The sequence below is a fragment of the Sorex araneus genome, chromosome X (genome assembly GCF_027595985.1).
Source record: "Sorex araneus isolate mSorAra2 chromosome X, mSorAra2.pri, whole genome shotgun sequence".
In the NCBI taxonomy this organism is placed as follows: Eukaryota; Metazoa; Chordata; class Mammalia; order Eulipotyphla; family Soricidae; genus Sorex; species Sorex araneus.
The window spans coordinates 193,412,027-193,439,039 of record NC_073313.1 but is presented as its reverse complement, the minus strand read 5'-3'; the positions used below and the strand labels follow the sequence as shown (position 1 = coordinate 193,439,039).

General features: G+C 37.3%; 1 protein-coding gene across 18 annotated transcripts in view; it reads left to right on the top strand.

Moving 5' to 3' along the window:
• BAZ2B (bromodomain adjacent to zinc finger domain 2B) overlaps positions 1-27,013 on the top strand; it is a 356,824-nt gene that overhangs the window by 44,669 nt on the left and 285,142 nt on the right. The window lies entirely within an intron of this gene.

Below are 27,013 nucleotides of genomic sequence, written 5' to 3'. Positions count from 1 at the left end.
TTGGAGGCATCTCTGCAGTGAGCTGGTTGGTTCAGAGATTCGTTTCTTTGTCTTTGCACCATGGCCCTTTTTTCCATCTTTTCCAGAGAAATAAACTACTGGCATATGCCCTGCAGGGTGTGCCTGCTTGCCCACATTGCTCCGAACCACTGTTCCTGTGTCTTTTGGTCTCTTTCAAGATTTATGGGTCTCTGAAATAAGGCCAATAAATGAGCTTATATAGCTGAACCGGAGGTGGTTTGTGGGTGTGGCTCCCGTACCTACCTTTTGGCCATTCAATTTCTTGGTAAACTTGGCCCCAAGTTGTTGGGGTCTGGCCAAAAGGCACAGAAGCAATTTTGGGGTATTTGGGAGTCTGAAAGCACCATCAGACTGCTGTTGCACTCACCCTACAGCTACAGGTTGATCTGATGAAGGCACCATACCCACAAATAATTCATTTTTGTAAAGTCTCGTTAGAACCTGTTTCTTCAGCTTTTTTTTCATTTTTGTGTTCATCCAGTTCCCTGTACTGATGTTTTTGTTGGTGCAGGGATACGGCTCATTGATAAAGAGCTGTGTTGTCTGTAATGCCCTGCCTTCCCTCCCCTCCACTTCCACCATCTAAAACAAACAAATATGTCTTTGATAATAGGGAAGAAATAGAAGTTTAGCCACTAAGTTAGGAAATGATAAATATGTCTGATATGGAAATTTTAGACAAGACAAAGAATTTATCAGCATAGAAATTCAAAGGAAGCCATAAATGATTTTTCTTTGCAGATGAAATAAGTATTTTTAATAATTCACAGAAAAACTAGTAAAAATTAGGAGAAAAAATAAATTTTCTCTTAAAAAATTAAGAGAAACATACACACACAGAAGAGACAGACACACACAGAGCTCTGCCAGGAATGATCCCTAAGTACGGAGCCAGGAATAAGCCCTGAGCATCGCAGGGTGTAGCTGAAAAAAATCTTTACACTTACACAGAAATAGGTAGTTGTAAGATGTACTGGAAGACAAGACTGAGTTTACAATAGCAAAACAAAAGCAGTGAAAGCACAAATAGCTAATTTTTTTTTTTATTGTGGAAAGTTACAAAGTTACAAAGTTTTCAGGTTTAAATCTCAGTTATACAATGCTCGAATACCCATCCCTTCACCAGTGCTCATATTCCACCACCAAGAATCCCAGTATAGCTCCACCCTGCCCCCTCACACCCCAAACACCCCCACGCCCCTAGCCCCCCCACCCTAAGCCCCCCCCCGCCTGTGTAACTAATAAATTTCACTTTACTTTCACTTTGATTGCATACAATATTTCAACAAAACTCACTATTATTGTTTGGAGAGTCTCTCCCCTAAAGTTAGACCTACAAATAGCTAATTTTTTAACAAAGGTTTAAAACATGAAAAAAATATAATACTCCTAGAAATTCAATTCAATTTCAAACTTAAACATAAGTACAAATATCTTCTGGGTTTGTATGTGTTTTTCAGATATAAAAGTAAATCATAAACTTCATTAAGAAGAACAAAAATAATAGCCATGAAAATTATGAAATAAAAGAGTAATGAGAAAAGACTTGCTTTGCTAGATATTCAAACATGTACCATAGCAACTGTAAGTGAAAATGTTTTAATCCACTGAAATAAACTACACAATTAAACTACACAATTAAGCCCAAAGATATTTGTAAAAACAGCATTTAAAATCAATAGAAGCCAGAGAGACCGTTCACAGAGGTGAGTACATGCTTTACATGTTGGATGCCGTAATTGGATCCCTTTCCACCACATAGTCCCTAAGCATAGCATCCCTGGGAGTGAACCCTAAACACAGACCAAAGGGTAGCCTCAAAGCAGTGCCATCCCCCCAAATAAAATGATAAAAAGTAGAGAATGAAAATATATTCATTTCATATTCACGAACTGGAAAAATTAATATTAAAATATCTACATTGCAGTATACAGCAATATATAGATTCAGTACAATTTCTACTGAAATCCCAATAGCATTTCTTCTAGAAAATGAACAATTCTTACATCTGTAAGGGAACACAGAAATCATTGAATAAGGCATTCCTGAAAGAAAAGAAAAATGAAAACATCACAGTTCATGATTTGTATACTCATGAAAGCAGTAGTATTCAAAAAAAGGTCTCATTGGTACAGGAGATAGTATAGGAGTTAAAGTGCCTGCCGTGCATGAGACCGACCCTGTTTCCATCCCTGGCAGTGCACATGGTCTCTTGATCATTGCCAGGAATGATCTCTGAGTACAGAGCCAGTAATAAGCCCAAGCACATCTTTGTGTTTCCCCCTCAAAACAAAATTCACCCAAGAGTAAGGTATCACTGTCACTGTATCACTGTCATCTCATCGATTTGCTCAAGTGGGCAGCAGTAACGTTTCCATTGTGAGACTTGTTGTTACTGTTTTTGGCATATTGAATATGCCACAGGGAGCTAGCCAGTCTCTGCCATGCGGGCAAGATACTCTCGGTAGCTTGCCGGGCTCTCCAAAAGGGATGGAGGAATCGAACCCGGACGGCCGCGTGCAAGGCAAATACCCTACCTGATGTGCTATTGCTCCAGCACAACAATAACGTATTAGAATAAAATCAGACACAGACCAATGTAATAGAGATCCCAGAAATAAAACCTCCTCTTATATTAACATTTAATTCATAACAAAGCAGTCTAAGTCATACAGTGAAAAGGGGAAAGCATTTTAACAAAAGAAATATAAAAATGGAATAATTACTTGGAAAGGAATGAAACTATGCAATTTTGTATTATATAGAAAAATCAATTAAAGATAGTTTTTTTAAAAACTGAAATCATTAACACAAGGGGAAAAACATAGGTGATACACTTCTGTACTTGAACCATAAATGCATTCGTTTATAAAGTCAGTGCCAATGGCAAAGAAAAATAGATGGGGCTATATCCTGTGAAAAAACTGTCAACACAGCAAAAGAAACTTAGCACCAAAATAGGCAGCCTTTGTGGGGAGAAGGTATTGTACATGTTACAGTAGGCAAGGGGTTAATAGTCTAAATCTATTATGACATCATAGAACTCAGCAATAAAAATGAACTAGTCAAATATTGGACAAAATATATGAATAAACACCTCTTTAAAGATGCACAGATTGGCTAAAGACACAAAATCATTCAATATTACTTGTCATCAGGGAAAATATAGATCAAAAGCAGAATGATATATCATCTCACAGCCATAAAAATGACATTTATAAAAAGATTGGAAACAATAAGTATTGGCAGGTAAGTGGAGGAAAAAGTACTCTTAGGAATGTAAATTGTTACCGCCTCAATGAAAAACATTATGGTGATTCCACATTCATTTTTGAAAACCAAAAATGGAAACACTGGGGTAGGAGAAATCATACAGATAATAAGGTGCTTGCCTTGCTGACCCCATTTCAATCATTGATACAGCTTATGGTCTTCTGAGCATAGCCAGGAGTGGTCCTTGAGCACAGAGCCAGGAGTAAGCCCTAAGCATTGCCAGGTGTGGCCCAAAAACTAAACAAAAAATTATTTTTTAAATAGGTCAGTTTTGGTATGGTTTTGGTTTTTGGTTTTGAACACTGGAATACTATTATTTCTCTCTTACCTATTTCTAACCTTTAATACTCATCTAAAAACATCTTGGATAAGTTTCAGAGTTTTTGTGTATGACTTTTATTTTTATTCATTTATTTCATTTTATTTTATTTTAAATGGAGTACAGCCACAGATTAAGCTGACTGAAGCATCATGAACTCTATATTACTTTTTTTTCCACATTACTTTTTTTTAAAAAAATTATTGAATATTCCTGAGATAGACTATTACAAGGCTGTTCGTATTTGGGTTTCAGTCATACAATGATCCAACACCCATCCTTCCATCAGTGTACGTTTCTCACCACCAATGTCCCCCATTTTCCTCCCATCATCCCCCAATTCCAACCCGCCCCCCACTCCCAGCCTTCCTCTATTTTTGTGCATTATGGTTTGCAATACACGTACTAAGAGGTCGTCATGTTTATTCATGGCATTCAGTATTTTTATCAGGATGGTAAGGCTGGAGTACCTTTTTAACTGGGTGGCAGTTTTGGATGTAGACATGACTGCCAAGGCTTCTGGAAGTTCAGGGAGGTGTGGGGCAGTAACCCATCCTGACCCCAAGAAAGCCTGGAGATTTCAGTGTGACTTTTTAAAATTGAATCACCAGAGATACACAGTTACAAAGTTGTTCATAATTGGGTTTCAGTCATATAATGTTCCAACACCCGTCCCTTCACCAGTGTACATTTCCCACTACCAGTGTCCCAGTTTTCCTCCTGCCCCACCCTCCAACGCCCACCCCCAATAGCGAGCACTTTGCTTTTCTCTCTCAGCAGAGTTTCAGATTTAACACCTTCTAAGTTCATCTTTGAAACTTTTATTTAAAATGTTTAATTTTTTTTTTTTTTTGCTTTTTGGGTCACACCTGGCGATGCACAGGGGTTACTCCTGGCTCTACACTCAGGAATTACTCCTGGCGGTGCTCGGGGGACCATATGGGATGCTGGGAATCAAACCTGAGTCGGCCGCGTGCAAGGCAAACGCCCTACCCGCTGTGATATTGCTCCAGCCCCATGTTTAAAAATTTTTACTGTGGGTTTTCAGGCATACAAAGTAAGCATGGGACCTAAACTCCAACAATGAAATATGTAGCAATCAAGGAGTCAGTTTGGAAGCCTGTGTCCAAGAGAGTCCGCAGGTTTCTCCTTATTGCCAACTATCACAACATGGTAAATAGGAAAAAGGGAAAGTGGAAATAAGCAAGCACAGAAACAGAGAGACCAGCAAGCGAGATTCTTATTCACAGAACATCCGCCTGATAAGCAAGCCCCAAGAGCAACTTTCAAATAACTGTGTCTAGGGCCTAGGGATAATTCCTGAGTTCTGCCCTGTGAGCTTTGTGAACCTTGCAAGCCTGCGGGCAGTCAAGCCATGAACTTGAGTGCCAGTTGCTGGTGAATGCCAATCCCTGTGACTGCCCTCCAAGCCCAAGTACAATCCCAGTGATTCTGCTCTTTAGGATCTGTGATACCACAACAAGGTTTGTGATCGCAGACACAAGCAACCAAATGTATATGAGCACCACAAAATGTAAAGTGAGCAGCTCCCTGTGAGCATTGAAACCAGTGTGCTAATTCTTTTGCCATGTGTGCTACCCTGTAATGAGAACAATAAGAGGGAAGAGAAATGAAAGTACCTGTACACTTTCCTTGATTGTGGAAAGGCCCCGGGTTTGAAACCTGGCACCACCACTACCAAAAAAAAATGTAAATTTAAAGAACTGCTGTTATAAATCATTGATGAGTTCATTTCTTACCTAGGAGTGAGTAAAACTATTCTAAGTATGATAATAAACAATTAGTAAAATACTATAGAAAAATCAAGAATAAAACACCTTGGAGTGCGGGATGGGTGTGACCAGAGAGATAGTACACCAGGTTCAATCCATAGCATTCTGTATAGTCCTGGAGCCCACCAGGAGTGACTCCTGAGTGCAGAGCTAGGCGTAACCTTTTGGCACCACAGAGATTTGTATAGGATGTAAAACACTTACCTTGCATGAAACCAACCACAGTTTGGTCCTAGCTCTGCACACTTGGTTTCCTGAGCACTGCCAGGGATCACTCCTGAGCACAAAGCCAGGAAGAGTCCCTGAACACCACACACACACACAGAAAAAGCTCTGGAGGTGCTTACACTCAGGAGAGAAATCTGTTTCTCTCTTTCCTCCTTCTCTCTCTGTCTCTCTGTCTGTCTCTGTCTCTCTCATTTTACTTTTTTTTTTGTTTGTTTTTCGGTGGCACCTGGCAGTTCTTAGGGCTTACTGCTGGCTCTGCATTCAGAAGTCTTGGGGACCATATGGGATGCTGGGGGTTGAACTGGGATTGGCTGCATGCAGGGCAAATAAATGCCCTAACCTCTTTACTTCATCTCTAGCTCCCTGTAATAGTTGCTATTTCTTGACATGAAATATTTTATATAATATACACATTCTTAGAATGTTTATGTAAAAAATGAAATAATTTTGTCTATAGCATCCTAATGATACACAGTTGGAAAAAAAGAAGCAAGGTTTTTCTATCATGACAATGAAGTAGAAAATGATCAGAATCCTTTGAAGTAGCATAGTAACATCCTTGGGAAGCTTCTGAGATACCCATTCAGAGAGAAGTGGAACACTATTATTTCCAATTAAGATTTATTGATAGCTTTACTTTTTAAAATGATTTTTATTTCAGTGTTCTGGGTTCCTCATGACTACCCCAAAAATACTTGAGCCAGCTGGCAGGCCTGAAGGTTCAGTGCTTGGGCTTAGTGAGGAGTGCTGCTCCATGCTCCAGTTGGGTGATTCTGAGCTGCCAGGACTATGCCCAATGCTTTGGGGACCTTGCCAGGGATCAAAGGTGGAGCATATACTCGTAAAACTTGTACTCTAGTACTTTGAGTTTATTGTTAGTTTTATAAAAAATTTTGTTTACATGCTGTATATCTTTGACAGTTGGTATTAGTGATGGTGGTAGGGGATATATGCTGAGTGGTAATTAGCATGATCATCTCTGTCTTGATCTTGGTATATAACTGTGTTAGATTATTTGCTCAGAATATTGTATCTCTTTCTTTCCACTGTTTGACAAGTATCCTGAATATTTCTGAGTGTAATGTTTTGTTTTCACCTTCACTGATTCATCAGGCCCCTGATGACTTTAGTAGGACTGGAAACAGTCTCTTCTACCTAATTACCAAAATTGCACAGTAGAGTTGAACTATATTTATCTGGTTTATTCAGGTATTTTAAAATTAAAAAAATATTTCAGGTACTGTTGTTTGCAGTAGTGTTGAAGATTTTATTTTTGTTGATGATTTTATAAGGTAGATTTAAAAGGTATCATATTTAACTTTTTATTTGTTTGTTTTTGGATCATACCCAGTGATGCTCAGGATTTACTCCTGGCTCTGTCCTCAGGAATTACTCCTGGTGGTATTCAGGGGACCATATGGGATGCCAAAGGTCAAATTCAGGTCAGTCGTGTGCAAGGCTCACCCACTATACTATCTCTCTGATCCCTCATATCTGAACTTTTAAAAAATACATACTTTAATCAGGTTTTGAAATAGTACCTTGTCTAAGGTGGTATTTTACAATATTCATTGTAGTTACTATTTAGCTTACTAAAATTTATCACTCCATTGTGCAATTTTAATTAGAATGGTCTTTTTGTTGATTTTGATTTTTGGAACATACCAAGCTATGCTCTTGGCTCTGTGCTCAGGAATCACTCCACTGGTAAGACCATATGCAGTTAGCTACATGATCAGCAAGCTCCTAAATCCCTGTACTATTTCTCTGGCCCTGAAATTGTCCTCAGAGATGATTGAAGTATTAAGCATTGCTAATTATTGTGAGGGTGCAGTTAAGTTATAAAACATAAACTTTCAGAAAACAGTTCTGACCATTCCAACATTGGTATCTTATAAATGAAGATAGTAAGGGAGTGACAAATTCAGAGGATCATGCAATTGACTATTATATAAAATTCAAGAATGAGGTATGGTGAAGTGAAGTTCTGAACCTTTAAGATGCTTCTAGAAAGATTTTACCTAAATACATTCATTATGATGCATTCATTATGATGCATATACAAAAGATTCATTGAAGGAGGAGGGGCTTGGACCACATCTGACATTGCTCTGGGGCTATTTCTGACTGTGCTCAGGAGTGACCCCTTGAGGTTCACAGGGTACCATATATGGTATCTGGGAACAAACCAGAGTTGACAATGCAAGGCAAGCATCTTAAGACTATACTATTTCTCTGGCCCTGTAAAAATTTAATTTTTTGAAATTTTTGTTTGTTTTGGGGAGACACCTGGCAATGCTCAGGGGTTACCCCTGAATCTGCACTCAGGAATCACTCCTGATGGTACTCAGGATGTACTACCCCATCCCACATGGGATGCCGGGGAGAGAACTAGGGTCAGCTGCATGCAAGGCAAGCTCCCAACCCACTGTGCTATCTCTCTAGCCCCCTACACATTTTGAGTATTAGCAGTGTTTAGAAATCACAATGACCAGATTATTTTAATGTTAAAGCAATAAATTCACCACCTCAAAGTTCTGTGTCTCATGAAAATAACCTTCAGAAATTTTGGCAAAATTAAGAACTTTATAAATAGAAAACAAAATTTATCTCTAATGGCACCTATTCTTTGAAAAATGTTAGCAAAGTTTTTCAGATGGCAAAGGTGTGATCAAAGAAAATTGGCATCTAAGGAGCCTTAAAAGTACTGAATATCAGTTTACTTTTTAAATTAAAATATTTTTCCATTTAATTTTTTAAGAAGACCTTTGGAAGTTAAAGCAAAATTATAAATTGTTCTTTGGAATTTTCATTGTATGTGATGTAGATAAGTATACAGTTAAATAAATATATATGAATACTAAAATAAAAAATTATGGCAGTGCATATGGTATATTTGTATAGGAAATGTGTAAAGGTATTATTATGTTTTCAAGATGTCTATATTTTACATTAAAAAGTATATATAGTATTTTGGATGAACTCAAAAGATTAAGGATGTTTTAGTGAATTCCTTATAGAAATCACTTTTAAAAAATACAAAAAGAGGGCCAGAGAGATAGTACAACAGGTAGGTCACTTGCCTTGCATATGCCCAACCCAGGTCTGATCATTAGTGCCCCAAACCCGACTGGGAGTGATCCCAGAGCACAGAACCAGGAGTAAGCCTTGAGCACCTCTGGGTGTGGTCCCAAAACAAAAAACAAACGAGATGTTAATCCAAAGCCAATTGAAACATTAAATGAAATAATTTAAAAAGTATTTGAAATATCTGAAATATGTGTATGGGGGGTGCCAGATTAAGTGTAGTCACTGTCACTGTCACTGTCATCCAGTTGCTCATCGATTTGTTCGAGCGGGCACCAGTAACATCTCCATTGTGAGACTTGTTGTTACTGTTTTAGGTATATTGAGTACGCCATGGGTAACTTGCCAGGCTCTGCTGTGCAGGCGGGATACTCTCAGTAGCTTTCGGGGCTCTCGGAGAGGGGCGGAGGAATCAAACACGGGTCGGCTGCGTTAAAGGCAAACGTCCTATCGCTGTGCTATCACTCCAGCCCTAAGTGTAGTCATGGGCACAGAAATCCCTTCCCACCAACACTAAAGGCAGAGCCTTCCGGCCTCAGGTGACAGCAGGCAAAGATAAACCCTATCGTAAGGATGGCATCTGTCTAGTTATAAAAACGAGAAAAAGGAACTCTCCATGATGGGTGGGAATGTCGCCTGGTTCACCCTATTATATAAAACAGAAAGATTTCTAGAAAGGTTAATTGAACTCCCAAATGATGCAGTAATTCCACTTCTTCTCATCTACTGAAGAGTCCAAAACCAGTATTTCAAAAATATATTTGTACTCCTATATTCATTGCAGCGCTATTCACAATAGCAAAGATCTAGAAAAGCTTTGGTGTGTAATCAACAAATAGCTAGCACTGTGCACTTCAATACCCTTTTAGGGGAAGAGGAGTATGTGTGTTTGTTTTGTTTTTTGTGCTAAAACCAGTGGTACTCAGGGCTTTACTATTGGCTCTGTTCAGGGAAGTGCTCAGAGGAAGTGCTCAGGGGACCATCTGGGGTGCCAGGGATCAAACCAGATGGGCTGCTTGCAAACCCGTTGTACTGTCTCTCAGGCCCCAAATACCATTCTTGTCACCCCTGTGCCACCTCAATTAATGCCTTGCTGTTCTCTTTTATATATGTGTAATATATAATATGCATACATATTTATTTATAAAGGACAAATTGCAGGGGAAATCAGAAAATACTTTCTAGTGAAATACAACATACAAAAAATTGGGGAAAACAGCAGCATAAATTGATTAAATTAGAAAATAATAACATTCTCAAATCAATGACATAATATTCCACACTGAAAAGCTTGGAAAAGTAATTAGAGGTGGGAAATAATAAATTTAAGAACCAACCTCAAATATAGTAAAAGAGAAAAAAAACACAAAAAACTGATTATTTTAAAAGAAACAATTGCCAATTCCGTATCTAGAAAATAAAGAATGGGAGTAAAAATTGGGACCCAGGAGATAATATAAGGATTAAGACTCATATCTTGCATATACTGGACCCCAGGACTCCCTTAGCACCATCAATTGCTGCTTTAAAAGCCTCCAATCACCTCTGTGTTTCCTGTGTAATCAAGTACCAAGCAGCAGTGCCTGAGCAGCACTGCATCCTCCGACCCTCGCATTCAACTGCTGAACAGTGGTAAGGGCCTCCTGGGACTCCTGGCACTGTTCGGAGACCTCCATGCCCTTTCTCCCCTGCCCCTCAAAAAGGAAGGAAGGGAGGAAGGGGGAAGGGAGTGAGAGAGGGAGGAAGGGAAATCATCAGTATATCTGTAGCACTGTAGCACTGTTGTCCTGTTGTTCATCGATTTGCTCGAGCTAGCACCAGTAACGTCTCCATTATTAGACATGTGATTGTTTTTGGCATATCAAATACGACACAGGTAACTTGCCAGGCTCTGCCGTGTGGGCGGGATACTCTCCGTAGTTTGCTAGGCTCTCAGAGAGGGATGGAGGAATTGAACCCAGGTTGGCTGCGTGCAAGGCAAATGCCCTACCCGATGTGCTATTGCTCCAGTCCATCAGTATATCTGTGGCCATTAAAGTTTAGTAAGAACTAGATGACATTAATATCAAATCCTACAATTTAAGTAAGATTGATTTTTAAAAACATTAAAATGTATGCCAAATGTCTCAAATATGAATGCTAGTTTACCATCTTTTCAAACAATAAATAGTACAGTGTTTTTCAAACAGGGACCACAGGTGGAAATCATGTTAATGGATCTGAGATTAGGAGACCAACCAATAGGACGGGGTGGGCATAGGAAGGAAACTAGTTTGGAAGAGACCAGGGTCAGAAAAAGGTTGAGAATCTGGTTTAATGCCAAATGTCCAGTACAATTTATGAATTGAGTACCACTTTAATAAAAAAATGGTTACACATATTGCTCATACACATAAACATGAACATTTTTTTTTTGGGTCACACTCGGCGATGCACAGGGGTTACTCCTGGCTCATGCACTCAGGAATTACTCCTGGCGGTGCTCGAGGGACCATATGGGATGCTGGGATTCGAACCTGGGTTGGCTGCGTGCAAGGCAAACGCCCTACCCGCTGTGCTATTGCTCCAGCCCCCAAACATGAACATTTTAAAATATAAGGTTACTAAATTAAACAATACAGAAAGGATTATATAGCATGGGCAGAAGAGCATTTTATCAAGGAATGATGCTGGGTAAAATATTTTAAAGTCTTATTTCTGTTAACTTTACTAAAACATTTAAAGTGAAAAAAAATATTTCAAAATGAATTAAAAGGCAATTGATAAAAACAGTTGACAATCACATTCATGATAAAAATTTTGGAAGATATGAATATTCTGATTGATAATATGATTAGAGCCTTTTGCTAACTTTCAGTTATCATTCTACTTTGTTGTGAAATACTATTTCATTCTCAAATTCTGAGTCATGGAAAGATGAATCACTTATTTTTATTGTTGTATTAAATACCTTAAACATTTTTTAAACTTTTTTTTAAATACTGTTTAAAGTCATTAAATTAAATGAATGGGATCTTGGGAAATAGCTTAAAGGACTGGAGCACATGCCTTGAATTTGAAGACCCCGAGTTTGGTTTAATTTCCCCAAACACCAAAGGGGTGGCCTTGGTGATCCCCCAGCATTGTCAGGATTAAGCAGTAATGTATCACCTGGCCTGAGCATTGATGCAGCCTGTCAGAAGAGTTTGATTGATTTATCAACATGAGTAGCCCCCAGGCCTCTCTGAGGACTACTTGGGAGACAAAATAAAATAAGTAAATTGATGAATGGTTTGATTATGTTGAAGATCACAAAATGGGTGCTTCAGTGAACTTAGATATGCAACATATTTTCAAATTAATGTTTTTGTGTTCTTTGGCTAGATGCTAAGAAATGGGATCTTAGAGTCATAAAGAAGTTTTTTCCTAGTTTTAAAAGTCTTCGTATTGTTTGTCACAGAGGTTGGACCAGATGACATTCTCAACAACTGTGAAAAAAGATTCCTTTTCACCACATCCCTGCCAACACTGGTTTACACACTTGGATATGTGCCAGTCTCCTGGTATGAGATAATATCTCATTGTCATTTAGGTTTACATTTCCCTGATAAGAAGTAATGATGAACATTTTTAATATGCTTAGTATATATGTCCTTTTAAGAGAAATGTCATTTTTATTTCATTGCACCATTTGTTGGTGGACTATTGAGGGTTTTTTTTTTTTGTTGTTGGTTTGTTGTCATAAGTAAGCTTTGTGAGTATTGAAATATTTCTATTCCAAGAACACAGACATTAATTTTAGAATATCTTTTCTTGCCTATGTTCATTGAAGCACTAAGTACAATAATTGCCAGAATATGGAAACAATTCAAATGTTCAAAGACAGGTGAATCAATGAAGAAGTTGTGGTACATACATACAGTGGAATACTATGTATACTATGCAGCTAGAAGAAAGTGTGAAATCTTGCAATTTGCTGCAAATTGAATGAAACTGAAGAAATTCATGTTGAGTGAAATCAGTTGGAAGGAAAGCAATAAATACTGTGTGATCTAACTCATCTGTGGTATATAGAGAAATATAGTAAGGGCATATACTATAATGAGGACAAAACTGTTGCTTTTGAATGCAAAACATTATTAAGCAGTGGGAAGAGATGGCAGGGAGGGTTGGATTAAGGGTAGCATAGAAGCAATGATGGGAAAGCCTCAGACACTTGGGTGGTGGTGAAGGTGCATTAACATGGATAATCAGAACCATGAAAGTTAAAGCTATGATAACCTTTTAAATGACCAAAATGTTTTAGTTAAATAAAATTGTAATAAGATTAAGCATTAATAAAATATGTAATATTTATGTATTAGAATGTTAAAGAGTGCAAATGTATTTTTAATTAAATTGATTAATATAAATGCTCAATACAATCACAATCAAAACCACATTAAATTGCTTTAGTAGGATAAGAAGCTTATCACAAGATTTATATGGAAATGAAAAACAAACCCTAGAGTAAGGCAAAGTAATTTTTAAAATAGTAAATTGGAGCTCTTGCCTTAAATGTTTTTAATACTTAAAGTTGCTATAATAGACCATTTGGTGTTGGCAAAGTGATAAATGAAACTAAATTGAGTATTAAATGCATACAGACTTAATTAACTAATTTTTATCTGTGAATCACAATCCATATGAGAAATGTTACTATGTTCCACCTCAGAATGAAAAAATAATCCTCTAAATATACCATAGCTGAAAATGTTAATCTAATCTATAAATTTTGGGCTAGAAATGTATTTGCTATCTTGGGGTATGAAAATTATTTTTTTTTGTAAAGAATGGACAAGAGGACAAGAATGTTGCTCAATATGGAATGCAGTCTTTCTGTGTGTGAAGTTCTGTATTCTCTTAACAACAACACATGGAGCTTAAACTGAAAAAACAAACTGGGATTTTAAAATCAAACTTACAAATATTGGTCTTAGAAAATCCCCTTAAAGTTAAAAAAAGCACATGTATGAGAAAATGTGTTTGCATAAATATTTTAATATTTTAATATATTGGAATTCAACATATAGAAAGAACTTTACAACCCATTAAGAAAAAGCAGATGATCCAATTTTAAAGTGGGCAAGTACTTTTGCATAGGTGCATCACAAAATAGATATCTGAATTGATAAACAAGCAAATGAAAGTTAGCTCAAATTGTCAGTAGAGAAATGCAAATACAAATAAAACTGACATTTCTTTCTCACTCATTAATATTGTTAGAGATGCCAATGCTAGATTTTGGTTAGGAGTTGTAACAGAGCTGTCAAATACAGCTGGTCACATACTAAATGGTACAGCCGCTTTGGAAAATGGTTTGGCAATTTTTTGACAGCAATAAGAGATAAAACAAATTGGACTTCATTAATATTAAAAACTTTTTTGCTTCAAAGTAAATTATCAAGTGTATGTTGAATATAAAAAGACCTGTTAAATCTTTTGTTTGTAATAAGACAGAAAACACCCCTGAAAAACAGGCAAGGAGTCTGAATAGTCATTTTCCTAAGGAAAGTATATAGATGACTAAATACACGAGAAGATGCTTAATGTCATTATGCTTCAGAAAGGAAATGGTAATCAGAACTCTGAACTAGAGAGAAATACTACGTCCCATTCACTGGATTAGCCATTAAGAAAGAATATTGAGACTGGAAAGATTGTACAGCAGGTAAGGTAGTTGCCTTACAAGCCGCAGACCCAAGTTTGATCTCCAGCATCCCATCCTCTGAGCCTATTGGGAGTGACTCCTGAGTACAGAGCCAGGAGTAACCTGTCAGTACTATCAAGTGTACTGAGAAAATACAAAATGTAAAAAATACAAACTACAAACTACAAAAAATACAAATTGGGCTTTCGCCTTTCACGTGGCTGACCCAAGTTTGATTCCTCCACCCCTCTTGGAGAGCCTGGCAAGCTACCGAGAGTATCGAGCCCCCTCGGCAGAGCCTGGCAAGCTACCCGTGCATATTGGATATGCCAAAAACAGCAACAATAAGTCTCTCAATGAGAGATGTTACTGGTGCCCGCTCGAACAAATCAATGAGCAAGGGGATGACAGTAACAGTGACAGTGACAAAACAACAAAAAAAATTGGTGAAGATACAGGTTGATAGCTCAATGGATTAAGCAAATCTTTTAGGCATGCAGGATAGCCAGGTTTGATCCCTGAAACTGCATGGTGCCATGAGCATTGAAGAGAGCCACTTCTGTGTACTGACCCTCAAATAATTCTGTGCACATGGGTTGTGATCCTAAAACAAGCCAAAGCCAAGCTAACAAAAAAATACAATGATTGTAGCTGAGAATATGGAAAACTTGGGAAGGTGAGGGAGAAAATACAGGAGGTAAGAACCATACCTTGAATATGGTGAACCCAAGTTAAATTCCTCTCAGTACTGCCAGGGTTGACATCTGAGCACAAAGCCAGGAATAGCACCTGAGCACTGCTAGATGTTGCCCATACTCCCCTCATCTCCCAACAGAAGAGCAAACTAAAAAAAATAATGTGGAGAAATTGGAACCTCTTAAGTGTATGCTGTTGCTAGAAATATAAAATACCTCATCAACTTTTTTAATTCATGAAAATTTAAACATCCAATTACCACATGACCCACAAATCCCATTCCTAGATATTAATCCTTTTAAAAAACTAAAAACATATTTAAGTAAATGCTTGTACATAAGTGTCCAGCAGCTGATCAGTGGATAAGCAAATTGTATTATACGATGTGATACTCATCTACAGAAAATTGGTATATGCCACAATGCCAAGGAACTTCAATAATATGATGATAATTGAAAAAAGCCAAAGATTTTTAAAAGCCATAGATTGTAAATTCTTTTAATATGTAATATCAAGTATGGGTATAACTTGAAGATAGCAGATTGGTGGTTGTTAGTGGTTAGGAGGTCACTGTCACTATCATCCTGTTGCTCATCGATTTGCTCGAACGGGCACCAGTAACATTTCCATTGTGAGACTTATTGTTACTGTTTTTGGCATTTGAAATACGCCACGGGTAGATTGCCAGGCTCTGCTGTACGGCGGGATACTCTCGGTAGCTTGTCGGGCTCTCCGAGGGGGAAAGGAGAAGGTAATAATGGGAAATAACTCAGCAGTGGATTTCATTTTGGTGTGATGAAATGTTTTACAATTAGATAATATAGTTGTTATTGCTTAATATTAGGAATTTACTAACTTTCAGTGAATTATGCCCTTATTTTTTACATCAAAACCATTAACATTAACACTATTGTAACTGTATTATCTAAGCTATAATTTTAAAAGAACAGAGCTGGAAAGATAGTACAGAGGTTAAGGTGCTTGTCTGGTATCCTGCTGATCTCAGTTTGATCCCAGCTCTGCATATAGTCTCCTAAGCACCATTATGGGGCACTCCTGAGAACACAGAGCCAGAAGTAGCTTGTGATGTGACTCAAAATCAAAAGTAAACATCAAAAACATTTAATAAAATAATGAAGTTCCAACTAATAAACATATCTCTGCACACTAATGAGTGAATAAAATTAAAAACCGTGGACCCTGAGTGATAGTACAGTGGATAGAGTGCTTGCTTTGCATATGGCTGGCCACGGTTCTATCCCCAGTATCCCATATGGTCTTCAGAGCACCACCATGAGTGATTCCTGAGTCCAGAGCCAGGAGTAACTTACCTTTGAGCATCACTGGGTGTGACCCAAAAAGAAAAAATATCATGATTGTGAAGGAAATAGACTGTCATTCACTCCTGTTAAGAATGTAAAATTGTGACACCACTTTGGAAGATAGTTTAAAAGTTTCTTGGAAAGTCAGACATATGCTTACCATATTTTTCAGCCTTTTTAATCTCTCGGAATTTCCCAAGAGAAAAGAGCGAATGTCCACATAAACTATTATTCTGGAATGTTTATAGCAACTTTATTTGTAATATCATTGGAAATATCTAAAAACATCACCAACTTAATGGATAAGCAAGTTTTAATATATTCATAATTTTAACAATAATACATATGGATGAAATATTAACAAAAAATACTTTTCTTTTTGGCTTTTTTTTTTTTGGAGGGGGTCACATCTGGCGATGCTCAGGGCTGACTCCTGGCTCTGCACTCAGGAATCACTCCTGGCGGTGCTCAGGGAACTATATGGTGTGCTGGGAATTGAACCCGGGTCGACCGCGTGCAAGGCAAACGTCCTACCTGCTGTACTATCGCTCCAGCCCCTACTTTGATTTTTAATAAAACATTTTCTTTAAAGTAATTATTCAAAATAATTATTTTGAATGAAGTGCGAAACAATGCTTCTGAATGAAGGAATTTGTTTTTGGTGAGAAAAGGAATATAATCTATATAATTTCTGCAAAACTCTTTAGGGGTCAGAAAAACAGTATAGCAGGTAGGGTACTTGGCTTGTACAAGGCTGACCCAGGTTTGATCCGTTGGACCCTCTGCAGTCTTCCAAATTCACCAGGTGCAATCAATCCCTGAGCACAGAGTCAGAAGTAAACCCTGAGCATAGGTGGATGTGCATCCCCCCCAAATAAAAATCCCTCCAAACTTACAAATATATAATTGTAACTAATATATGGTTGTCTGAGGTCAGGGATAGAAACAGGATGGGGGAGAAATTATTTAAAAACTAGAAGTTCTGGAGAGAGAGCTCAAAAGTCCGAGTGCTTTGCATGAGGGAGGCTCGGGCACCACAGCATTGCTAGGAGCAACCCTTGAGCAACTGGGATAGCTGGCATTGCTTTCTATCATTGCTGGATGTGGCCCCAAAGCAAATAAGTATATACATTGCAGAGGAAGAGAAAACTTTGTAGGGGTGATGAAAACTATGTTGGGGTGATTCACTGTTTTGACTCTGGTGATAGCATCAGGTGTAATCATGTTAAAACTTATCAGATAACACACTTGAGATAAGTTTATTATTTGCCAGTTCAACTCTTATAATAATGTTATAACAGATATTAGAGTATGGGAAATTTATTTATTTAAATTCATGTTGGAGATGAAAAGGTATTGGTAGGGCAGTGGGTCGGCAGCTTACATGGGTTCAATCCCTGGCATCCCTTATGATCTGCTGAGGCCTGCCAGGAGTAATCCCTAAACTCAGAGCCCTGACTAAGCTCTCAGCAATGCTGGGGATGACCCAGAAACAACAACAACAACAACAAAAACAATAATAATAATATAATGGGAAAGTAATGTATAATCTATTTGTAAAGTATTTTGACAGGAGGCATATCTGGTTGTGTTTGGGGGCTTCCTCTTGGCTTTGTGCTTAGGGATTACTCCTGGCAATGCCCAGTATCACAGCCATTGTGTGGAAGGAAACCAGGGTCACCTGTATGCAAACAAATTAATCCTGTACTATCTCTGTGCTCTAAGAATAGACACATTTTTAGAAACAAAGTAGAGTTACTGGTGGGAGAAGGGAATAATGAGTTACTTCTTGCAGAGTTCACGTTGGCTGCTGAAAATATATGCAACTAAAACGTAGCATAATTGTAAAGATATTATGCTTAATGCCATTGAACTATAAACTTAAAACTATTGAAGTCACTTACCTATGTTTTGTTTATTTATTTTTTTTAAATTGTTTATTTTTTAATAACAAAATTTTAATCTATTTTAATCTAGTAAATTACTATTTTAATCTAGTAAATAGGCAACTTTCAGTTTCAGTGGTTGGATGTGTTTGGCAGTTCTCCATAAAATAATGGGAAGAAAAATTACAGTCGTTCTTCTCTAAATATGTAAGGGGATGAATGCATTAATTCTATAGGTAGGGCTGGATAATTTCTCAATATATGAGTATCAGATGACTATGGTGTGAATAATATAAATGTAATTTATATGTCAATTATATTTTAATATTGCTGGTATTTGGTGGTGGTGGGCATTTGGGTCACACCCACTAGTTTTTCACGTCACTTTTGATGGTGCCCTGGAAACATAGAACAAGGATCAATATAAAGAATAAGACACCTGCCTTATTCTCTATATTATCTCCTCAGTCCTATCACTGAATTTTAGGTAGAAAAAATTAGTGAAAATTCAGTTCAAGACACTGGACATCATCAACCAAAACAATGAGAAATCTTTATTCCTTAAAAACTAACACAGTTTTAGGTAATAATAGTGATAATCTGTGAGGTTTTTCTGTGTGTGTGTGTATGTGTGTGTTGGTGCCCAGGTCTTATTCCTGGCTCTTTGCTCAAGGATTACACCTGGCAGAGCTCAAGGGGCTAAGTGGGGTGCTGAAACCTGTGTTGGTGCATGCATGGCAAATTTCTTACTTGCTGTACTATTCCTCCAACCCAGATCTGTGCTTTTTTTTTCTCTATGGAGCTATTTCAGTGCCCAGTGAGTACAAATACTAAACTAGGACATTGGATGTTAGGGTAGATATTAGATATGAGGAATGAAAGCTTATTTATATCTTTGGTAACCAATATATTTTGTTGGAAATAATATGGAGGCACCTCTATTTTGCTGACCAGAAATTGAAGTTCCTGATTATTTGAGTAGATCAGGGCCAAAATTGGATTAGTGTTACTGAGAATGATACAAGTATATAGGGAATCAGGTAAGCACCATACACATCTTTAACAATCAGGGGCTCTATCATATGCACGAAACCTTAAAAATCTATGGAAAGAGCAAAAGAAACTAGAGAACTTGCTTGAACTTTGAATTTGTTCTCTTACTCGGTTTTTCAGTCAGGGACCATATGTTCCCTGATGCTCCGAGGATATTTCAAGGGAGCCACAGGTGCAAATAGTATGAGTCGAGGATTATAGAAGGAGATTATGAGTTTAACAAGTAGGACAGGGGTGCCACAGGAATGAAACAAGTTTGGGAGGGCACTACAATTTTTCCTTAATAAGGTTCTACCCTTATTTAAGGCAAAGATTTTGAACACAATCTCAAGCATCACTTTATATGAAAAGTGAGAACTTGTAGGAAACTAGACTGTAAACTAATAATAGGAAGTATAAACAACAGAAGGGGGACTGGAGATTCTTTAGTGATTAAATAAAGCACCTGACTTACAAGTGTAAAACCTTGAGTTGAATCTCTAGTGCCACCAACACGTACAGAGTGTCCTGGCAACTCCACTCTTTATTTTTTGGAACTCAGAAATCTCTGCTTGTGATCTCCATGGCCAGAGCAACTTCCATACATACCATTGCCAGATATGTTTGTTTAATCCCCTCAATTAATCCCCTCGTTGAAGGCTGCAACTAAAAGAGTTATACCCCTGGTGGACATCTTGGTCAAATGTGTAAGAACCAGAATTTTTTTTTTTTTTTTTTTTTTGCTTTTTGGGTCACACCTGGCGATGCACAGGGGTTACTCCTGGCTCTGCACTCAGGAATTACCCCTGGCCGTTCTCAGGGGACCATATGGGATGCTGGGATTTGAACCCGGGTCGGCCGTGTGCAAGGCAAACGCCCTACCCGCTGTGCTATCTCTCCAGCTCCAAGAACCAGAATTTTATATGTGACCCCTGCAAGCACCAGAACTAAATGTGTGTGCAGCTGCCAATATTGCAACAGCATCAAAAGGGGGGGGATACAATTACACCTAAAGAAGTAAGCATTGAGAGTAGATATTTACAAAAGAAATCGCACCAATTCACTACCATCTCTTAACGGAAAATAGAAGCAGAGATGATATATCATTCTATGAGGCCAACATTACCCTAATGCCTAAACCAGTAAATTGCATGGAAGGAAAATTGCAAATCGTTATCTCTCAGCGCTGTAAAAAAATCTCAACAAATTATTAGCATGCTGAGTAAAAAATGTATTTAAATGGTTATACATCACAAATATGTAGAATTTATTCCATGTTTGTAAGGTTGGATCAGCATTCAAAAATCAACTGATGTATTCCATTATGTCAACAAGCTAAAGAAGAAATATCATCTAAACATATTAATTAGATAAAAAAGGAATTTGAGATAATCCATTCCCCCATCAAACTGAGAATAGATTGGAACATGATAAAAATAACATTAAGTTATTTTAATAAACTATGTATAAACTGTATACATAGTTTAACAAGTTCTGCATGCATGCAAGAACTTTGGGTTTAGTTCCAGGCACTGCATGGTCCACAGGTGTAGCCGCCCTTTACACACACTCAGATAATAATAATGATGATGATGATAATAATAATAATGTTAAAAATAAAACTGACACCCTCCTTAGAAGCTAAATTTTTCTACAGAGATCAGGAACAGGGCAAGTGTCTGTACTCATTATATCATACTGGGATCTCTACCTAGTGAACTAAGATGAGAAAAAGTTTCATATATACAAATTGGAAAGAACAAATAAAACCGGTATGGAATGATAGCACAGCGGTTAAGGCATTTGCCTTACATGCGGCCAACCTGGGTTCGATTCCCAGCATCCCATATGGTTCCCTGAGCACCACCAGGAGTGATTTCTAAGTGCAAAGCCAGGAGTAACTCCTGAGCATTCGGGTGTGACCCAAAAAGAAAAAAAAAACAAATAAAATTATTCTCAGATCCAAAGAATCAACAAAAAACTGAAACTGATAATCAAATATAGCAAGGTCACAGAATAAAAAAACCAAATACCTTCTTGTAATAAACAATGAATACCAGAATATGAAGTTAAAATTCCACTATCACCAAAACCCACAAAATACAACAAAATATAAGATCTCTCTGAGGAAAATGATTACATTCTTATGGAAATAAAATAAATAAATTGAAATATATTGTATTATGTTTATATGAATACTCAATATGTTATAATGCCAGTTCTTTATAGATCTATAGGCTCAATGTAGTCTCTCTCAAAATACTGGCCAGTTATTTTTGTAAATATTTACCAAGTGATTCTCAAACTTACATAGAAAACAAAAGGCCCAGAGTAAGAGTGTTTAAAATTACAAGTCAGAGAACTAAAACTTTCTAACTTTAATATTTAATGCAAATGTATGATAAAGTATAACATTTAATGTAAATCTATGATAAAGTTTAATATTTCATGTAAATTTATGATAAAGATGCATTAATGAAAAATAGACATATTGGTAAATAGAATAGAAAACCCAGTAATAGCTCCACATAAATGTGGTCGACTAATATTTGAAAAAAGACAAAGGCAATTCAATGGAGAAAGTGAAGTTTTTAACAAATGGTGTTAAAACACTCTAAGTCTGGAGCCAAAATTGGGGTCATGGTGAGCCTCAAGGGGCTCGAGTGCACAATCTGCATTCTGTAATCACGGCTGGGGGCCCTGGGTCTGATCCCTGCACTGCATGGTCTAGCACTAAGCGCTGCTGGGTGTCACCTCCAACCCTCCAAAATTTTTGAATCTAAACAGACCTTACAACTTTCACAAAAAAATTATACAAAGTAAAATTCAAAACAATAAAACTCCAACATGATAATTTAACAAAAAATCTAGTTGACTTTGCTGTGAACTTACAGATGTGCACTGTAAAAGAGATGATTAGAATAAAAAGAAATTACCAGACTGAGAAAAATATTTGTCCACCACTCTCTAACAAAGGTTACTGTCCAAGATATGTAGAGGACTTGTAAAACTTAGCAACAAAAAGGAAAGCAATCTAATCCAAAAATAGAAGGAAGAGATGAACAGAATCTTTCTCAAAGAAAACATACAGATGGCCAATATGTATAAGGGAAAATGCCCCTCATCACTATCATTAGGGAAAAACAAATCAAAATACCAGTGAGATATCAGCTCATAACTATCAGATTGACAAACGTGAAAAAGAACAGCGTGGATGTCAGAAGAGAAGAACCTTCATCTGCTGTTGTTGGATATGTTAAGTTGTTCAACCTCTTTGGAAAACAATATGAACAATTCTCCAAAAACAAAAGAAAAGAAAAGAAATAATTGAGCTTTCATATAATCCAGTCATTAAACTTCTCGGTATCTTCTCTGAGAGCCCCCAAATATAATTTTGGAAAGGCATTTGTGCCCCTATGTTTATTGCAGCCTTATTTACAATAGTCAAGATCTGGGAAAGTCCAAGTTCCCAAAGAGAGATGAATAGATAAAGGAACTTTTGTATATATACACAGTGGAATACTTAGCTACAAAAGAGTGAAGTTATGTAATTTGTAACCATATGCATAGAACTCAAGGGCATCAAGCTGAGTGAAATCAGTCAGAAGGACCAATATAAAATGTCCTCTCATATATGGGATATAAAGGATACCAAAGGCAACAGTACTGGAGATTCGCTCTACAGAAATGAGCTCCCTCAGGATAGCAGAGGAAAGGTCCCTAGGGCATTGGGTTGCAGTCACTCTGGTGGAGGTGTGGTGGTGGAACAATATATGCAATGAAAATATTGCTAGTATTGTAAATCAATGTACATAAAGAAAAATAAGAGAAAAAGCACAACAAAAGTGCAGCTTGGTATTAAAGAATTAACATTATACATCATTAAAATTAAAATCTGCTCTGAAAAAGACACTTATAACAAAAAGTAAATCACAGACTGAGATAAAATATTAATAAACCACATCTGATTAAGTACTAGTTGCATGGTATACATAGACTGTTTTAACACTGAATAAGTAAATTAAAAATCCTTTTTAAAAAGTGGGATAGAGCTGGGGAGATAGCTCAAAGGGCTTCAGGTTATGTTTTGCAAGTCACCAGCCCCTAGGTGTGAGCCTCCAAGCACCACTAAGGAGTGATCACTGTACACTGAGACAAGAGTCACTTTCAAGTATCAGTGGTTGTGGCCCCAGAACAAAACAAAAACCTGGGCAAGGGGTCTGAACATACCCTTACTTAACTAAGATTAGTAGATATATAGGGCAAATTGCAAATGAAACTATACGCACATCATGTATTATTAGAGAATAGAATATTAAAACAAGATGCTGCTACACAATTGATGGTCAAAATCTAAAACACTGGTTTGGGATATAGATGTAGTGGTAGAAGATAGGTCTTGTATGTGCGAGTTTAAATCCCTAGTGCTGCATCGCCCCTATGCTATACCTGGTGTGGCTCTGATTGCTTCTGTGCATACTGCAGCATCCAGTAATCTTCAGGAGTGACTTGCACAACAACAAAAAAATCTGAAACAGCAACACCACCAAGTTCTGACAGTAGAGCTAGAGGAATTATCACTCACTGCTATTTGTAATCAGGAATTTGATTACACTTTGATAGTTTAAAATTTCTAACAAAACTAAATACATTCTTACATATGACCTATTAATAATATTCCTTGATATTTACCCAAATTATTTGAAAATGTTCCAACACCAGTGTGACTTTCCCTACACCAGTGTCCCCAGTTTCCCACCCTCTTCCCCAGCCTGTCCCTTTGAGGTACAAATTGACTTCATATTGTTCGTTACAACACAAAAGCAAATTGCATTATCAAGAGTCAATTTGATACAGTTTTTCTTTGTCACAAGAACTTTACCAAAGCCATTGAGGATGTGCTGAGTTGCTTGGTACTAGACTAGCCCTCAGTGCCAGGGCCTGCCCCCGAGGCTTCTGTAAAGCTTTGCAGGATGGGGCTGATAGGACTATGAAATTCTGAGGTGGTGCGCCACCAGGAGCTGTAGAACTGGAACAGTTTGGTGGCTTGGCAGTTTGAGGTTCATCTGTGGAGCATGTTGGTTGGGGCTGTGGGCTTCTGGCTTTAGGCAGACGGGAATCTTCCCCCCGCTCCGAGGCTTCCCAGACCAGTCTCATCCCAGACCAGTCTGCCGTGGAAAAATTGGCAATGTCATGTTTTTGGACTCTGTGCCAGGCTGTTTTCACTGGGGCACCACAGAGGGGGGCGGGTAAAAAACCCTCCCCATCCCAAGGGACCCAGCCCCGGCAGCTGACTTCCACTACCCAACCGCGCTCAAGCTCCAGGCCGCTTTCCGGACTGTGCAGCCGTAAGACACTTCCTACTCATTTTCCATAATTACCACACCATATTTGATGGAGTTCAGAAAGGCAACAAATCATAGAGAGTAATATATATGTTTATACATATAATATTTATATAGGTATTTATATATTTATATACGTATATAAATATTTATCGGAGAGTCTGGCAAGCTACTGAGAGTATCCCGCCCGCATGGGCAGAACCTGGCAAGCTACTCGTGTCATATTCAATATGTCAAAAACAATAATGATAGGTCTAATTCCCCTGACCCTGAAAGAACCTCCAATCGTTGGGAAGGATGAGTAAGGAGAGGTTGCTAAAATCCCAGGGCTGAGAGGAATAGAGACGTTACTGGTGCCTGCTCGAGTATATCAACGAACAATGGGATGACAGTGATGCAGTGATTTGAAAATATGTCCTCACATATTTAAAGTAGTTTATGTAATACTTCCAAAACTTGGAAGAGGTAATGAATAAATTTTGCTAGACATATATAGCAGGTTATTGTTCCTTACTTAAAAGAAATGAGCCGTTATGTCACAAAATGATAGGAATGAAGGGGCCTGGGTGTAGCTAGGTGGTAGAGCTGCCTGCTTTATATACATAAGGTTTTAAGTTCAATCTGTAGCACCGCCTCACATGCCGAGTGAAATCCTGGCAGCTCTACAATTTGTGATTCCTAGTGCCACAGCAGAGTGTGAACACTAGCACTCTACCACCACATATGCTTATACAGTGGTTGGGGCCTTGGTAACGCAACAACAAGAAGGGAAGGGACTAAATTGTTGAAGAAACTTAGAACTCATCGAATGCTAAGTGAAAGATATCTCTCAGGATAGACTGTATACTGTATCATTCCAACTAAATGGCATTCCGGAAAAAGCAAAACTATGGAGATGGTAAAAATATCATTGCCCAGAATTTGAGATGTGAAGAGAGCAATGAATACATGGAGCATAAAATATTTCTAGAGAGGTAAAATTGCTCTGGATAATACTGTAATGGTGGTTATATGTTGTTACACACTGATCAAAAGTCACAGAATGAATAATAGAAATAGTGAGTCCAAGTATAATCTTTAATTTTTATGAAGAAAGGATTATAAAAGGCTGTTATGAACAATTGTATGGTAATGTGTTTGATAACCCAGAAGGCATGATGACTTTTTAGATAAATAACAATTTACTGAGACTAAAACAGAAGAATTAAGCATGAATTCACCATTCTTAAGCACAGAAATGGAACCAATAATGAAAATTAGGTCTTTTCCTGCCTCACCAAAAATCCAAAAGTCCTAAACCATATGGCATTATTAATGAATTTTCCCAAGCTCTTAGGAAAAACTTAAGCCTACTATCCTTAGACTCTTTCATAGAGTTGAAGAAGGACTGTTTCAAATACATGTTTTATTATCCTGAATCCAAACCAGTGAGGGACATTCATTACACAAAATATTTTGGATAAATATAGATACAGAAATTCTCAATATAGTATTAGATTAATATATCTAAAGAAACATAGGTCATGATCAAGTGGGGTCTATTTCAGGCGTGAATGGAGAGTTTGACATACATATCAATTCATAACAGTCTCAAAAAGGAAAACCAAAAACATAATGAAAAGGCATTGAACAAGATTCAGTATCCATGTATAATAAAGACAGTATAATGGGGACATCTGGAAAATCGCTGCATAATACAGGGCATATGATATTAAGTCACAGCCAAAACTTTTACTCATTCCTGAAAAACTGAAAGCCTTTATTTCTTCTTGAGGGATATTTGGGCCAAATGAGGTGGTAGAACAAGGTTCAGACACAAGTAAGACAAGTTCCTTAACCTCTGTACTATCTCTCTGGTCCCTGAAAGATTTTTCTTTAAAATCAAAATCATGATTGTTCACTTATACCATGTCTATTAATTTAAAATTATAGATCTTACCCAGAGCAATTAACAACAAGAAGTAAAAGGAATCTATATTGGAAAATAAATGAGTATAATTATTTTAGATGATATGCTAATACATATAGAAAACCAGAAAGACTCCATTAAAAAGCTATTAGAAACTATTAATGAGTACAGTGAAATGGCTGGTTACAAAATCAATATACAAAGGTCTCTTGTGTTTCTATTTCTAAGTAATGAATGAGAGGGGAAAATTAAGAATGTAAGATTAAGAATAATCTCATTCACTGTTGAATTGAAAAGAAATACTTAAAAATAACTTTAACAATGGGAGTAAAGGAACTATAAAACAAATCCGTGTATGTGGATTGGAAGAATATAGTACAAATACACATTTTAAGGACAGCAATATAGGAATTTAAATATAATTCAAAAAATCC